We start from the raw sequence: 16,429 nt of genomic DNA on the forward strand, positions 1-16,429 counted from the left end.
ATTTGTTCAGCTTTGCCAGCCACAGCCACGGTGGGTTTGTATAGTGGGAGGATGGAGCATAAAGATTTGGCTATCTTGTCAGTCTGGAAYGTGCAGCCAGGGAACTGGAGCTGCTTGGATACCCAGCCATTTCATAASCTGCTGAAAAGGTTAATAACCGTTTCACCACAGTATTATTGTCATAAACGCTGATGTAGTTTTGAAATATATGTAAATGAGAGCTTCAGCAAACTAGAAATTGTACTGCTGTATCCACCTATGAGTAAGGAATGCTTGGGAAAACATTATGTATAAGTAGACAACATGAGATAAAAAAGCCACGTTCAAGGGATATTTCCTTCAGACTTCCCCAACAGAAAGCTTATTGACAGTAGGTCATCTTGATCTGCCACAGGATAAATAAAATTGTAATGTGGACCCAGGTAGCAGGACCTATCTCCAGCCTGTTGTTGTGCAGTTGTGCCCTGATTCAGTACAAAAGGCATGAGAATCCCTGTGCCAGCTTCTGCTTCACTAATTTAGCGGTATCTTCTAATAATTTCAGAGTAGTAACTGCTCAGTGGGATGAAACTAGCAATGTAACAGTGTTTAGTGGGTCCAAACTAATCAATCATCTAGTGTGACAGTCAATATGAACAACTGAAAATACAGAATGAGCAAGAAGTAATCGTAAGTATCTCATCCTGATCACTCTACAATAACCATAAAACAGAAATATCCCAACACCATAAACAGAAATATCCCAATATTATCTAAATATACCTCTGCCTGCTGCAGAATCAGTCATCAAAGGACTGAATACTCAGAAGTTATATTCACAGACTGTGACTGGATGGGTAACTTCAAAAGGACAAAAGATAGAAAAAGTAGACTGGCTTCCACAGGACAGGTTTAGTGATTAAGCGAAGGGACCAACAGCCAAGAGATCTGGCTCTGGAATCCCATCTCTTTCACTCACCTCCTGTGATATTTTGAACACGTCATCTCTTCTCTTTGCCTTGATTTCCTTGTGAGTAAACTGAGGTTGATGCAGATGCAATGGGAATGTAACAATCCTAATTTAATTACAAGCTGAAAAGCCTTCCAGAATCTCATGAGAGAATGTTATGGAAGTGCTGTAGGTATAGCTGCTCTTCCCAAGCTTATGAGGGGGAGAACCAACCTGTTATTTGTTTAAAAATTACATTTACTCATGACTTGGATTAGTTCTTTCCACTCTCAAGAGGGAAAGTTTGAGTAAATGGATGTTGGGAAATTTGAAAATCATCCCAGTGGCAAATAAAAACTAGCTATATAGCCATTATGCTATCACCCAATTAGAAATGCAATACAGGGATTGCCAAATTACCAGTTGGCTAATGCTTCAAAAGCAAGGACAAATACTGTATTAAAATTCAGTAAGGAAGGAGACTACTTCCAAAGCACAGTAATTATATCCTGAACTCCACACAGTAATTGTTTGATGGTTTTCAGCTGTAAAAATATGCTAATGGGATCAATAAACAAAGAGAAAAAARACTTTGAAACAATGATGAATACAGATAAAATAGCCCAGTGAAGCAGAGATGTTTCCAGATTGCAGCCAAACATGAGCTAGAAAGCATTGCAGCAACTTGCCTTAATACAAAGAAATAAGTGCCCAGCAAAAAACCTTAAAGTTGTACCCACACAGAAAGAGAAACTCAACATCAGTTAGAGGCAAGGAATGTGAATTGCTGATCAGCTATATCCACACTGATATGATATGATGTGATATAAGTGTTTATGTTCCTAGGTTGAGAAAGAACAAAGGCACAGTGGCTGGTCTGGCTCACTGCAGTGGTCAAAAATTGGTTAACTTCGTCTCATTCAACAATCTGGCTTAGATGCTAGAAAAACCTGCTGAGTTCATTCGCTGTGAAGCTTAAGCCAAGAACCAGAAATGTCATTGCAGTAGATGATTGTAAACCACAGGGCATGCCRAGAGGAGGAGAGGGAAGAAGAGAGGACCTGCTCTTGAAAATGTGTATAGTCTTCACCAGAAAGTCGTAGACGGGCCAGGCAATGCTCTCAAGTTGTACTTTGACTTCTGGTCCTCACGCTCTCCTCTGACCACCCTGGCTTGCAGAGGTACTCCAACAGCCCAGGCAGCTACACCTTTGAAGTGTGTAAGGGGTCAGCAAGGCAACGGCTGCAGAGGGAGGTGGGCCATTCTCTGCTATGCAGATTTCAAAAGAGGTTCAAGAGGCAATGGCTCGAAGGCTTTACTCAGTTTGGTGCTGAGCAGCACAAACGCTGGTTTCTTACTTCAAATTAGCAATCATGAATTCAAAGACAGCTGATGTGAAACGTGCACAGGGCCTGATGTGGATAAAAGGCACATGTGAAAGCGTCTAGCAGACAACCACTGACATTATTTAGTCCCCCCTTGTCCCCTGGAGACTCCCTTTCCTGTCTGATAGAACAGAAATCTTGTCCAAAAAGCAAACATAGGCAGAGCAGGTGCTTTGAGACATGCATTGAGCTAACACCAAATAGGCTACAAGAAACTGAAAACAGCTAGAGCGCGACTGTGAGCAGGGTCAGATTGTTGGATAGATCCTGTTTAACAAATGRGGGAAGAGTCCAACACCCCGGATGCAATCACACATGTTTCTGTCCTGAGGGTCTGTGAAAGGGGCAGCACTTCAAAGATACTCATTCCTTCACATCCTTGCTTTCTTTTCCTCCACCTTTGTGTAGCGATATCTCATATTTACAGGAAGAATCTCACTTACACTTTTTACAGACACACCARTAACAGCAATTCCTTGCATTTTCGGGACGCTTAACTGTCTCGGTCAGCAGCATTTCCTGAATGGGGCTTGCTCCTTAGCAGGGAGTGAGGAGCTGACCATGTGGAAGGCCACTGTTATTGCGGAGAAGCCTACAGTAGCAATTTCTATGATGGTAGGACACATCACTTATGCTCTGATATAATTCTGTGGTTAGGAAGGACACTGTCCTTGAAAATAAAAAAAAAAATAGTACAGAAATATATTTTTTAAATTATAGGATCAAAATAAAACAGTTTTAAAAATATTACTGACCCATGGACTTTTCAGTCAGGCAATGCAGCAGAATAGCAAAGTAGGGCATCTTAACAATATTCTTCTAACCAAGTAGTGCTCTAGTCTGCTGTGCTTCTTCGCCATCTCCTCCCTCGGCATTTATGCCTCATACAGTTCATTTCTGTTTCCTTCTCTGTATCACAATCAACTTTCTGCAGCTCCAAGCAAGAATGAAACATTTCAATCAAATCATCACGGCTATGTATAACACCGCAAGTATGCACTTGYGCTGTCATTTTCAGACTTAAGCTAGCCATTTTATGCTGGAAATCCCATAGGAAGAATGGTGCTCAGGGTGACTCTGACAATTTCCATGCAGMACAAATTATGGACAAAACTGAAAACCCAGTGTAAATCTCTTTAAAATTTTCTGGAAAGAAGACCGCTTGGATCAACTATGAACAAACACTACATTAATTTGAAGAGACTTAACCAAATCACTGAGGTCCACGTGTAATCCTATTTTATCTAGTACAGAATATCTGATATAATTGAAATACTGACAAGAGATCTRTGTTTGCTTGCTTTTCTTCTCATTGTTTAAATGTTCACCCTGAGAAATAATTCTAATAATATGAGTAGTTTGTGTGACTGTGTATTTTTGCTGTTGAGTTGCAAAGAGATGACAAATCAACTAACTGAATGTAGTTAAATGCTGCGTTACTGTAGAAGATRAAAGGCTGAAATGGGAAAATCGTATTAATCAATTAGATCTTTTTGTTCATTGTTGCTTTTGCTTACTGTTTGCAGYACAAAATACACCCACTTTCACACTTGTATGTGTCCATCAAAGAAATTCTGAACTCAAATGGACCTGTAAGGCACTACAGCAGGAAATGCATGTTTTTCAGTACTCAGAATTTATCCACTGAATTATGCATTGGCTAATTAACTCGTGATTCTTATGAAAGATATAAGGAGAATATTAATTTGGGGATTGCACAAGGTACTCTGAAACAGAGCAGATTTGCATTTGATATTCCAAAGCCTCGCGTCCACTGGGGTTCAGGAACGGCACCGATCTGAGCAGCTGCTCCGTTTATCCAGCAGAAGAACATTAAAGGCAGCGCCTTGCTCCCCGAGTGACAAACCCAGCGGAAAGCAGCATGTTCCACGTATCAGAGATGTCAGAGTCTGAAGCAGTGCAAGCAAGCATCAGATGTTCCTATACATCACAGCACAGTTTATAATTCCTTGCAGGGCAGATCACTGGGACTTTTGGAGTCTGATAGCTCGAATGCCCCTGTGTGTGGATGCATATGTATGTGTGCATGTCGAGACCACAACAGAGTCACAGATATGATTAGGAATGAATAATAAGAGAGGCACAGTACAATAAATCTGCTGTTTGCCTCAAGCTAATATTTTCTCTCCACGTTCCATATCATTCTCTATTAGTACCCCAAATAAGAGCCTCATTTTTTCCAGGCAAAAWTTGTTATCATAGGCAACATACTGCCAAAACCAGTGCAGGTATGTCTCTGCAAGGAACACCTGTACTCCCAGCTAGAAATGAAAACCGTTGTCAGACTAGCATTGCCAGATACATCCAGCCTTACTCTAAATTAGAGGCAAAATAAGTAGCAGAAAACAGAACACTGTAGAGGTAAAAAGCTGATTCAGGAGCTTTACCCTCATCTASTTTTTATTCATGATTCATTAATTGATATGAAAAAAAGAACGTCTCAAASACTGTACAAATTACCTCTATACAACAGCTTTATTGCAGACAAATTTCATATGCTCATTTTGGCCCTCTAACCCTGCTTTGTGACTGCCTGCACAGATAAATGGATAGTTTATATATATCAGTACTTCAAGGGGTCCAGTTTTCTACCGTTTAACTGGAGTTCTCCCTATGAAAATGGAGTTATCAGGTTTCCTGTTAAAGGGCTATTATGATTTTCATTYTACTGAGACAATCTATCCCATATGCGCACTCAGCCATTCCTCCATGCAGCACCCTGTGAAAATTTAGTGTTTGAAGGAACCCTCCCTTTGCTTAAATCCTTGGCTATTTTAACAGTCATTTCCTTAACAGCCTTTCTCCCTTGGGTAGGAGATGTTACCAATTCCATGGCAGCTTCACAGTGGGATATGTCACAGTTTCCAGAGTAGTTTCACACTGTTGATGTGACTGACATTTCTTAATGCAACAGGGTTGTGTCCATGTAAAGAAAGATTTTTTGGTTCTGAGGACCAGACAAATTCTTTCTCTTCTCAGAACTCAATACACTTCTCAGCAGAAATGGGTCACAGGCCAACACTGATCATCAGCACTGAAGGTTTATCCGAGCCCCTGACTATGTGAAGAAACAACACCGTCAGGAGCTTCTGGCATGGAGTGCTGGGAAACCACATCTTCCAGCTGCGTGTTCRGTCTACCTCTTCCCACAGCCAAGTGGCATGACCCTTAGTGAGGGCCRCTGTCTCTTCCCTCTGAAATACCCTCAGAGCTCCCTCCGCCCTCTGGCCTCTGACCTACATGTCTTTAGCTCTGTGCCACAAGATGTGGTATCTCCGTGTAGGAGAAAATGGCCTTGCAGATAGGAATTCCACCTAYACGCTGCTGCCTGTCCTTGAAATATGAAATAAACACTGGGGAATGTTTATGCATAAAGGTAAAGGAGCACTTTTAGGACCAGGTGTCCACCCATCTTTGGATCCATATGAGATCTCAGATCTCTCTGAACTGAGAAGAAAGTTAGGTCAGCACTTATGGAGCTGTCGGGTTGTTTGTTTTTTAACAATACAGCTGAAGTGTCTAACCTTTCCTAATAAGCTTGCTTTTACAGTTAAAGTCTTTGTACTAACTCAGGTTTTAATTTGCAAAAGAAAATATGCTAGGGACTTTAAATATGACATTTCATTTAAACAAATGTAATGGCTGTTGTAATATATATGTAGTGCTAACATGAGTGTTACCCATGCGAGCAGAAACAGAAATCATTCTCCCATTGGAAAGTTCTTGGCACTGAAAAGCAGCATCAGACAGCAGCAGCAATCTAGCTTGAAATTCAGCATTGCCTGGTAATAGCCAGGAAAATTAGAATAGTCTAAGATGAAACAAATTGGTTGGATAAAATTCAAGTAACAACCTTTAATCATGCAATCATATACCATGGAGAGAGAGTTCTTTATGATCTCCGCTGGTGATCTCCTTATGCTCAGCTGATGCTCTGGACATCTAAAGGAGAGAAAGCTTTCGGAACGGTACTGTAGAGATCTTGTGCAGAAAATTCTCTGTTTTTAGCTTAAAAAATAAGCATGATCATCACAGAGAAGTTTAACGTTAGGTTAAAACGCAAGCAATACCTGATCAAGGCAAAGACCTGATGAGTGGAGCAGTCATATTTCCTACAGCTCATCTATCCCGTTGATCAAGTATCTCACCAATAGTAACAGACCTATCTTCTGCTCAGGCAGAGAAGGGTATATCCACTCTGACATTTTAGCAGTAACAAACTAGCAAGGCTGGGTCCTGAAGAGAGTCCAGTCACAGTATCACAGTGCCTCAGCTTCGTTCKTTCATTCTGCTTCTTGTGCAGCTCTTCTGAGCCCTGCGTAGCCAGAGCAAGCTCTGCATTGTCATCTGCCGTCGCAGGGTGGTACGACCATTACTGTTGAAGGACAGGTCGTAACAGCACAGTGTTTGTGTAGTTGTATTGGCCGTGGTTTGTGGAATAGCTTGGTCAGGGCTAACTTGGCTATCTCTGCATTTCATTGCAGTTTTCAGATATATCCTATAGTTCATGTAGGAAGTCAAGCAGGAAGTCAAACGTGGTCTTCAGCTGAAGTCTCACAGTGACTCAGTTTAGGGCTTCACCCACAAAAATAATTTCTCCAAAATACTAAAGCTCATTCCACAGATAGTTTAGTCACTTTCCTGCCATTTATGAGGAAGACTAAATATTTTTTCTTGTAGAAGAAGCATTACAGTATCAAAGTCAACAGCTAGAAGGCCTTAAAGGCAGCCATGCCTTTGTGCATAATGTGGATTTAATGCCCATCAATTCCATGCAACAGCTGCTCTTCAATTATCTAGATATTTTCCTCTCATGGTGTTGTCTTTTATAATTTGACTGCAGAAGCCTTGGTTATGGAAAGCATTTAGAGTGTTTGGCAAAATCTTAATAAGGGGAAATTGATAAGGGATTTGAGGACAAAGTTAATTTCTACAGCAACTTCCGTAATGTTCTTCATTAATACAACTCAAAAAATTGTGCATAAGGAATCCAATCTCTTATTTGTGCACTTTAGTGGGAGGAAATAGTAAGTCGCCTTGGTATTTTGAGTTTGGTCTCATTATCTTCAGCTAATTCATTAGTTTAAAATATTCAATGGTACTACAGCAGAATGGAGGTAAATATCAAATAAGTAAGAATGAACTCAATCTTTTGAACTGAACTTCATTAACTAGAAGCAGGTTAAAAGAAAAAGTCTAAACTGATTATGCCTTTCCTCTTAGCAGCAGCCTTTAAATATGTGAAGATTATTGTCATGTCTTCTTTAATCTAAATAGCCTCAAATCTTTCAGCCCTTAAATGGCAATGAACATGACCACTAATTAGAATTTCAGGAGCTCTGGAAAGGCTATAACGACTTTTAACCCTTTCGCTGTATCTCATATAATATTTAATTTAGTTTTTCAGTGTTTTTTCAGTATTGAATACAAGAGAATATAATGAAGAGGATTCCTCTTTCCTAAAAAATTTAGGTGAACAATCCATTTGCATGAAGAGTTTATAATACCACCCTTGATTTTATGAGGAAGGTAATAACAACAAAAAAATTGCCCAGCCAGAGCAGCAAGCCAGACTTTACATTCTTCCAAGAGAATTCCCTACTACAGTCATTTTATTTCAAAGACTACAAATTTGGTAAGATTTTCTTGTTGTTCTAATTAGACCCACGGGAACCCACAGGATTCCCATATTCAGTCTCATTAAAGCTGATCGGTTCGGAATTACAAAGTCTCACAAACAGGCACAAATACCAGGATATTGCATCTCAGAAATATGCTTTTGGCCTTTCTTATTCAAAGATAAGACATTTCAATGTTCATAATCAGTGCCTGTTACATGGCACATTTTCTTCTCTTGCTTCTGCCTGCTCTCTTCTGTATTTAAGTGAAGGGAAAATGCACACTCATAGTAATATACTTATAAAACCCTCCTGATAGGTGACTTTATCCTTTTATGCATAAATAAACAGGTCTCATATTTGGGTTAGTATTAACCTTGTTTATGACACCATCTGTTAAGAGGCAGCAGGATGTGAGTTCATCAGTTTGTCATGGGTTTATTTTTATGAATATTSAATGGGTGTAACCAGACTATGTGAACAGGCTTACATTATATACATATAATGTGCACAACAGCAGTGTTTACTTATGGCTTGGGAAGTCACACTTAAAACTATTGAGCAAGTGGGGAATCCCATGAATCGCATGGATCCTCTTGTTACATGCCTCCAGGACACAYAACTGATACCAGAGAAGCCATGTTCTGCGTAAATGTATGTAATGTGGATGAGTTGATGTTGGGTTGACTGTGGGAGCAGAAACGATGACACTTCAGGGAAGAAGAATTAATACCTGCACACAATTCAGAGAAAAGGTAGGGAAATTCAGTTATTTAACTGGACAAGATAGCCAGGTCAAAATGCATTGCAATATTTATATAATCTTTACGCAATGTTCTGCTGCTGTAAATACCGAGTGTTGTTACTTACAAAACAGATCTGGAGAGACTATTAAATACAGATCAGTCCCATTGTGTCTGTCTCATGATGCTGGAGCAGGATGGTAAATCCACCAGAAGCGCATTCTGATATCTGTCCATGGCATCCCTATTTTCCCTCTTCCCTAGTCATATCATTCCCAAAACTGCATTTATTTGTGATTTTCCCAGAAACTCACAGGCTGCCTACATCATTTTTGAAAACCTGGGATGTCAAGAATATTGTGGCTTCAGTAAGATATAGGTTCCCAGTAGCGTAATATTAACAGTTTAGAGACAGATCAAGTCATACTAAGCCTTCCAGTACATCGTGAAATATTGCTTCTAGGAAATTAAAATTTCAGCAGCACGGTGTAGATCTAGATACTCTTTGCTTCACCAGGTGATAATGAAGGAAAAAATAAAGAAGCCTCTTGAAAGCAATTATGTTAGCCCATTACTGATAGGAGGTGAAGAAAGTACAATGAAATCTGCCACAAATGACCATTCCAGCAATCAGCAAATGCTAGTAGTTTGAAAAAGAACAAGAAACTGAGCTATGTTTCAAAAGACAAAGACAAGCAGGCAGAATGTGACAGTGCATGAGRAAAAAAAATTTACTCATTTTAGACATGATTTTCCAAGAACAAAGTTTTACCTGTAACTAAACCATCTCCTTAAACTGATTTAGTAACTGATAACAAGCCCAAGAGATACTCCTAACCTGTCCTAGATAATTTTACCTGAGTGCAAGAGAAGGAGCTATACTTCCTTTACTTAAATGTATTCACAGAGCTAAGAAGAAAATTCTTCAATTGCTCATCTAGTTGGATTGGCAACCTAATAGTTAAGTTATGCATAAATAGTTAAGATATAGATAAAGCTCCATATTTATTTTTACCTCTTCAGAATTAACGGATAAGGGAATATACAATAAATTTCTCCTCCTTCCTTCTTCTTTTCACCCAACAACTTTCAACAAATGTTCCCTGCAAATATCTTGGTCTCAAAGGCCAAGAACTGTTGCCTTGTGTAATCTGAAAAAAAAAAAAAAAAAAGTCTTATTGGAGATGGAAGCACTGCTGGATGGATCGGAGCTTTTTTTATATTGTCTCTAGGTAAAACTACTTATTTTTTCAGCCACATTTCCAGAGATGACTACATAAAACTTTGGTAGAAACTTCCCTCCCGAAAATAAGCTCAGGGCATACAGATAGGAAATTACAGCTTCAGTTACTAAAGTATAGCAAAACCTTATACAAATACAAAGCAGGWTGCTGTAGTGGCAAAAGTTCTTATAACCTTTACGAGAGGAAGCGTGCTGACAGAATGCTAGTGATAAAATGCTAGTTTCCAGTTCACTGTCTGGAAGTCATTGCTATGAATCTGGTGACTCCAAAGCTAAGAGGAAATGAGGAACAGGAGATCTGAAAACTGTGTCATCTTTGAATATCATCATAACATGAAACAGAGAAATTCTGTGTAATTTTTAATTTAAGTAAAACTCAGAACTGAGGTGCATAGAAAAGGAAAAAAAAATCAACCTATGTGCAAAGAGGAAGAAAAGAAACTATGTTGGCCTAGCCTGCTTTTTGTGGCCACACACAATTTCTCTTGCTCTGCAAAATTAATCCAGACACAGCTCACTGTAGGACGATGCTGATGTGCTAGTGCGAATGAAATGCACAGAGAGAAAATTTATTTAAGGGTGAATACTGAGACTTTACAAAAACATTACCTATTTTTTCCACCTCTCCTCACCAAGCTGAGACAAGAACTGGGCACTGACTTTAGCAAAGATTCCTTCTGAAGAGTAAATGTATATTGACAGCAACCCTGGCTCTGGGGGTGACAATCACTGAACATAACCTTTATGTAAATTTGGAAATGGGGCTATGCATTCTTGATGTCTGGCTGCAGTGCTGCTGTTCTGAGTTTCTCAAGATATTGCTAATTTCCAATGAGTCTCCTAAAAGCCTCAGTCAGGAATCTACCACAACACTCGCCCAAAGTAAAATGAACGGAAGAGATTTTAGCACTAGGTGGCAATATACCTTTGCAAAATCACTCTGAGGCATCTGTACATGTATGCAAACGTTTTTCCAAGCATTATACTACTACTTAGCTCCTGTCAATGCACAATGTGTGTAGGTTTATACATATCATTTTCATTTGATTTTTACTAAAAATATGTTTTCCTTTCATGCTCTTCCATTTTTTCCCATTGCTTTCTTTGATTTAAGGTTAGATGATAGCCTGATCTAGAGCTGACAAAACAAAAGAGATTCACAGCTTAACTGTGAAAGTTCAATATGAATTATTCASTATTCAGTGTGTGGAAAACATGAAAAATTACATGACGAACCTTGACCAACTCTATTTCACTCAGAAAAATATAAATCACAACAAAGTTTATTTCTGTGGGCTACCATCTTGCAACTATTGATGTCAATCAGAACATGAACCTAATCGCACGTCTGTTAAAGTCAGGAATCCTCTGGGTAGCATTTTTCTCCATTACCTGAAGTAGTAATCTTGGTTCTCCATTTTGTGCTTGTGCCTGAGCAGGCARCTTCTACTGAAGTGCAAGTCAATTACGCAGGTAAACAGGTCAATTAGTCGGGTAGAGCAGTCTGGACTGTACAACGAAGATCCAAGCAATTTGGCTGGCTTACCTGTATTTTTCATAGCCCGTTCCAGAGTGCTGGTGAAAGCACAATGTATTAAAAATCAACMCTATAAGCCCACACTTTATAAAACTACATCCACGTTATCATTACCAACTCAGCTGGCAACTGATGGCCAGCTTGGTTGTATCCAAGAACGATCAGAATTTGAAGGAAGTATTAACCTGTCTCAGCAGAGGAAGCAGCTAACAGAGGCCTTGGCCAATTCCCTGCATTACTTCAAGTCTATCTTTCTGTTACTGGCACTTCTTTTTCCACGGAAATGGGACATTGAAGTTGCTATTGCTCACTCAGCTCCCCTCCAGCTCAGAAAGTAACATCCCAAAGAGAATGGTAGATGAAGTGCCAGTACCATTCTGTCTGTTCATCGTTTTAGCTCTGAAAAGGCTTGTTCCATGTTTTTGCAGAAGGCACATTTACATCTGTTGAGTTTCATGAGCATGTATGCGTCAAGACAAATATGAACAATACAGAATTATAGTAGGCATGAAAATGGTGTATCTTTATGTTGTACTTTGTAGAGGCAGAACAAAATACCAGACAAAACAATTCAATGTCACTTCCAAATTAAACAGTTGTCTTCCCAAAACAGCTGAATTTCTATTACCCTGATTTGTGATACTTATTCTAGCATGATTTAAAGTGAGAGAAACTGGATATACAACCTGAAGCAAAATTATACATCCTGTTTGTAACAACCACATTGACTTGTCAATGAGAATTTCACTGTTAAAGGACATACTGGAAATGCCAAGGAGTGCTTTGAAGTGATATCATTGTGCAGCCAAGTTAGTATCAATATACACAGCGTAATGACATAAAAACAGTCTTCCATTGTAGCAGTTCTGATGGATTTTCATGCAGAAAATGCTTGTGGCAACATTTCAATCAACCACAACCCTCTTAAGAGTGCACCTGACCAAAAGAGATTTGTCCATAAGGAATCCAATCTCTTATTTGTGCATTTCCCAGTAATATGAAGGGATCTCCGAAGCACAGCAGCGCAGGAACAGAATGGAAAGGGGAGTAGATGATATTTCTGAAGCAAATATCCAATTTACTAATTCTTCACTCCTAATTTGGGATTTAGGTACTAAAAGGAAAACATCCACACAGGTGGATGACACTCATCACAATTAGAATCCACTATTATTCAGAAATTGATGGCTTACATTTGATCCTAATTTAGGTTTTTATACAAGACTTTCTAAAGATCATTTATAAAGARCTTTTCTTTCAGTGGAGTAATTAAAAAAAAAGGTTTTTGAAAGAACACATCTTCCTTCCTTCACATATATTTGCATTTCAAATCTTGCAGCAATGTGCTAAGGCATGATCAGGAATCATTCCAGCTGAGCAGAACAATTGCTTTAATCATAGTTATTGTAGCCTACCTCAAAGTTAAATACAATTATTAAAATTGTAGCAACCCAAAACCCTCAGGTATTCTAGTGTGCACAAGGACAATAGCATGATGCTTGATTACACAAAGGGAGATTTTTGTTTGGACTTATGTCAGCACCTGGATGAAGCACTTCTGGCTTAAGCCCAAGTGAGACAGCTGTGATGATGCCTGGCTGGAAGGAAATGTTCTCTTCTTCCAGTATGAGACGTATCTCACCTCCCACTGTCAGAACAATGTGAAGCTTGATAGTCCCAAACAGCTCATCAGTAGTCTAAAGATCTTTGTCTCTGAGCAATTTGCTACAACATTAGCTCTTCCCTGCAGTGCCAGTCCGGTTATGTGATCCAGCCATCCATCACACGCAAGCAAGTTTGCTGTCAATCTGGGAAAAAGAAAGGAAAAGCGGGTTTTATTCTGCGCAGGATTCAGATTTATGTTTCCTTGGTGGTCTAAGGTCAATATGAGCACAGCCACTGTGCGGAATAATACCAGCTAAAACCCTTGGTTCTGATGTTGTAGTCATGCTAAGAGATGAATACCATCAGCTGCTGCACCTTAATCTGCAGCTCCTCCATATCAGTCTTGCTCCTCAAGTCGCATATTTTGCAATGACAAAAGAGAATCACATGGAACTGGAGAGAAAGTGCTCACTTTTGAGAAAAGAGGACTTTACAGTGCAGCAAGACTCCAGATGAAGGTTGGATCTGGAATTTGGTCTTTTGTATGAATGCTAGGATCCATTTTTTTGATAAAGCTTTGTCACCAGAGTAGGTAGAGGAAATGTAGTTTAACATTTTCAATTTCTTCTATTTTGAAGTTATGGGACAGCCACTCAGCTGCTTGAAGTCAGTGCAGCTCCATCAAAGATAAAGAACTGTTCCAACTCACACTGAATGAGGATCTGGAGCAACAGATGTACATATCCCAAACACAGCCAAGAAAGGCAGAAAAGCAGAAAGTGCAGAGAAGAACATCAATAGAATAACAGCTGTGTAAAGCTTCAGAGAGATACATCTGGAGTAAGTCCATCTACCTCTGCTTAATTACTCTGTATTTGCATCAGAGTAATGGAGGAGAAGCTGGCCACTGTGTAGAAAAGCACTTTATCTCAGACTGATATCAAGAATGCAGCTTTGGCCCCACACAAAGAAGGCAATTGCCTAGGACTGCAGTGGCCTAAGAATAAACACAGCCCTGCTGCTTACAAGTCCGAACACTGACTGCTGTCTCCTGCTTTCTGCTGCCATTGAAGGAAGGACTAGAGAATATGGGGCAGAAGGTGATGACTCCTTCCAGCAACAGCAAGAACAACATATGCAGCTCTCTAAGGCCCCTATTACCATTTCAGATGAGTTTCTTTGCAGGTTGCTGGTGATCCATTTTGTCCGTACTGCTGATAAGCCTTAAGCCAGCTCCAAAGGGCTGCATGCCTTTAACTCAGTTTTAAAATGGGTGGGAAGAGTATCACATGCTAGTGCTAAAATCATTAACAGAAAGCGTACATCTGATTGGGGCAGAATTCCTTCTGAGGTGGGGGATAATGTGTCCCTGTGACAGGGGCATGGTGACATGACATGTCTTTGTTTTCCTCCTAACATAATGGACTGAAGAATTCTATGTTAAGCATTAGCCAAATAGATGCAGCTGATACCTCTCTATTTAGCTACTGAGACAGTGATCTGGAGTTGTAATTTTTTTGTTCTGACAATTAGCTTATTTTGTCTGAGTGGACAATATCCTCACTTTGCTCACTCAAGCAAGAGGCAAGTGGGTACACAGTAAGCAAGAGCAAATACTCTCACATTGGACTATTTAGGGGCAGATATAGCCCTGATCGTTTTGGGAGTGGGGAGGGGTGAGATGGAAAAGGCAAAAAAACGGACATGGACACCGGCACTGCAAAAGCCACAGAGTTGTGACTTCAACACTAGATGCTGGAGCAAGTATCCTGCTAGGTGGAGGGGGGAGGAGGAGGGGAGGCAGGGTGGGAAGGCCAAAGTCCATCTTCTATCCTCACTTATTCCACACTGGAGTCTTCTCCTAGTATGGTTATTCAATTCAGTATGGTTATGCRATTCAGTACAAAGGACATAGAGGGCCAAATTTTTTTCCTTTCTGATGAATGAGCTCTTAATACTCATTTTGAGTGTGAGTGGTTGAGCTTTTAATACACATGCTCACAATAACACATGCTCACAATAGCACTTTTAATCCATGCATCTACTTTGAAGCACAGAAGGACTGCGGATAAAACCTTATATTCTCTAAATAATGTTGAAGATCCAACAGATTTGCTGAACACTCTGAATTTTAAGACATCACAATACAGAACAGAATACAAAGCTGTATTTTTGCCTGCTTAATAATATTGTGTTTAACATGATCCCATAAACTRCATACCAGGTTTATTGGTTAGATAAAGACAGATGATCCACATCTGAGATATTTTCCTTTTTACTTTCAAGGCAGTCAGGGAGATTCTTTAACCGTCTTAACAATATCTCCTCCCCTCCCATCTTTATCTGTTGTTTCGACAGTGGTTGCAGGCCTATTAAAGGATCAGTTACTTTGACTTTGAAAGTAGTTGTAGTTCTTACACCTCTCACTACCTGCAACAAGGGATCTCTGCAGGTGCCAGTTAGCTGCCAAGAAAGCACCATCTCCTGCTCTCTAGAATTTCACTCTCACAGTTTTATTCTCCCTCCACGACCTTCAGCAGAAACACAGTTGCAACGGTATGGTGCACTCACTTCGAAAAAGCTCCAACCCTTYATGCCATTCTTGCCACAGAATTAGCAACTCCAGGATCAGATCAAAGAAAACAATCAGCTCTTTTGACACTGCTATTTTGCTTCTCTCTAAAATAAGAATAATTTCAATTTCCTTGTTACAGAAGTCTCATACAATGTGGGAGGCAATAGGTGCTTGGAAAAGAATAATGCTAAACATTTCTGTTCCTGTTGTGTACCTGTCCTTCCTGTTAGACTTATCTACCTGAAGAACTTCTGCCTAAAGAGCCCGTATGGGACCTTGTGGTCCTGAAAACGTGTCTATTTTTTCTCAGGAATATCAGYCTGTCTAATAAAAAGCACTGCTCAGCAAGGAAAGGTTTCTAAGGAGTGGCATCTGATGTCATGTCTTCTAGGAACAGCAGAACACATACTCTCCTCAAAGAGATTTGCAAAGTATGATGGCCAGTGGTGACAGCAAACTTCAAAGAGTGTGGACAGCTTTAATCAGTTAACCCAAATCTCCCCCAGGTCTTTCATACCAAAAGAAAAGAAAAAATCTCATTCTCAATAAATATGGGCAGCTCTCCATGTTCTTCCATTTCTGAATGAGTGGRTAAGACTTGTCAGGCACAAAAGCAGAAACGATAGATGAACCATCTTGTCCAACAAAGTCTGACCTCTGAATGCTTCGTAGAGGGATCTCTTTAGCTCCAGTAGATGTAAAAGTTGTGACATTGTTACTTCAGGAAAGATAATTGATTCCCCTAGGCAAGACCATATATAATAACTATGAGGG

The sequence above is a fragment of the Rhea americana genome, unplaced genomic scaffold (assembly GCF_003343005.1).
Source record: "Rhea americana isolate MKP2758 unplaced genomic scaffold, rheAme1 scaffold_35, whole genome shotgun sequence".
Taxonomy (NCBI): Eukaryota; Metazoa; Chordata; class Aves; order Rheiformes; family Rheidae; genus Rhea; species Rhea americana.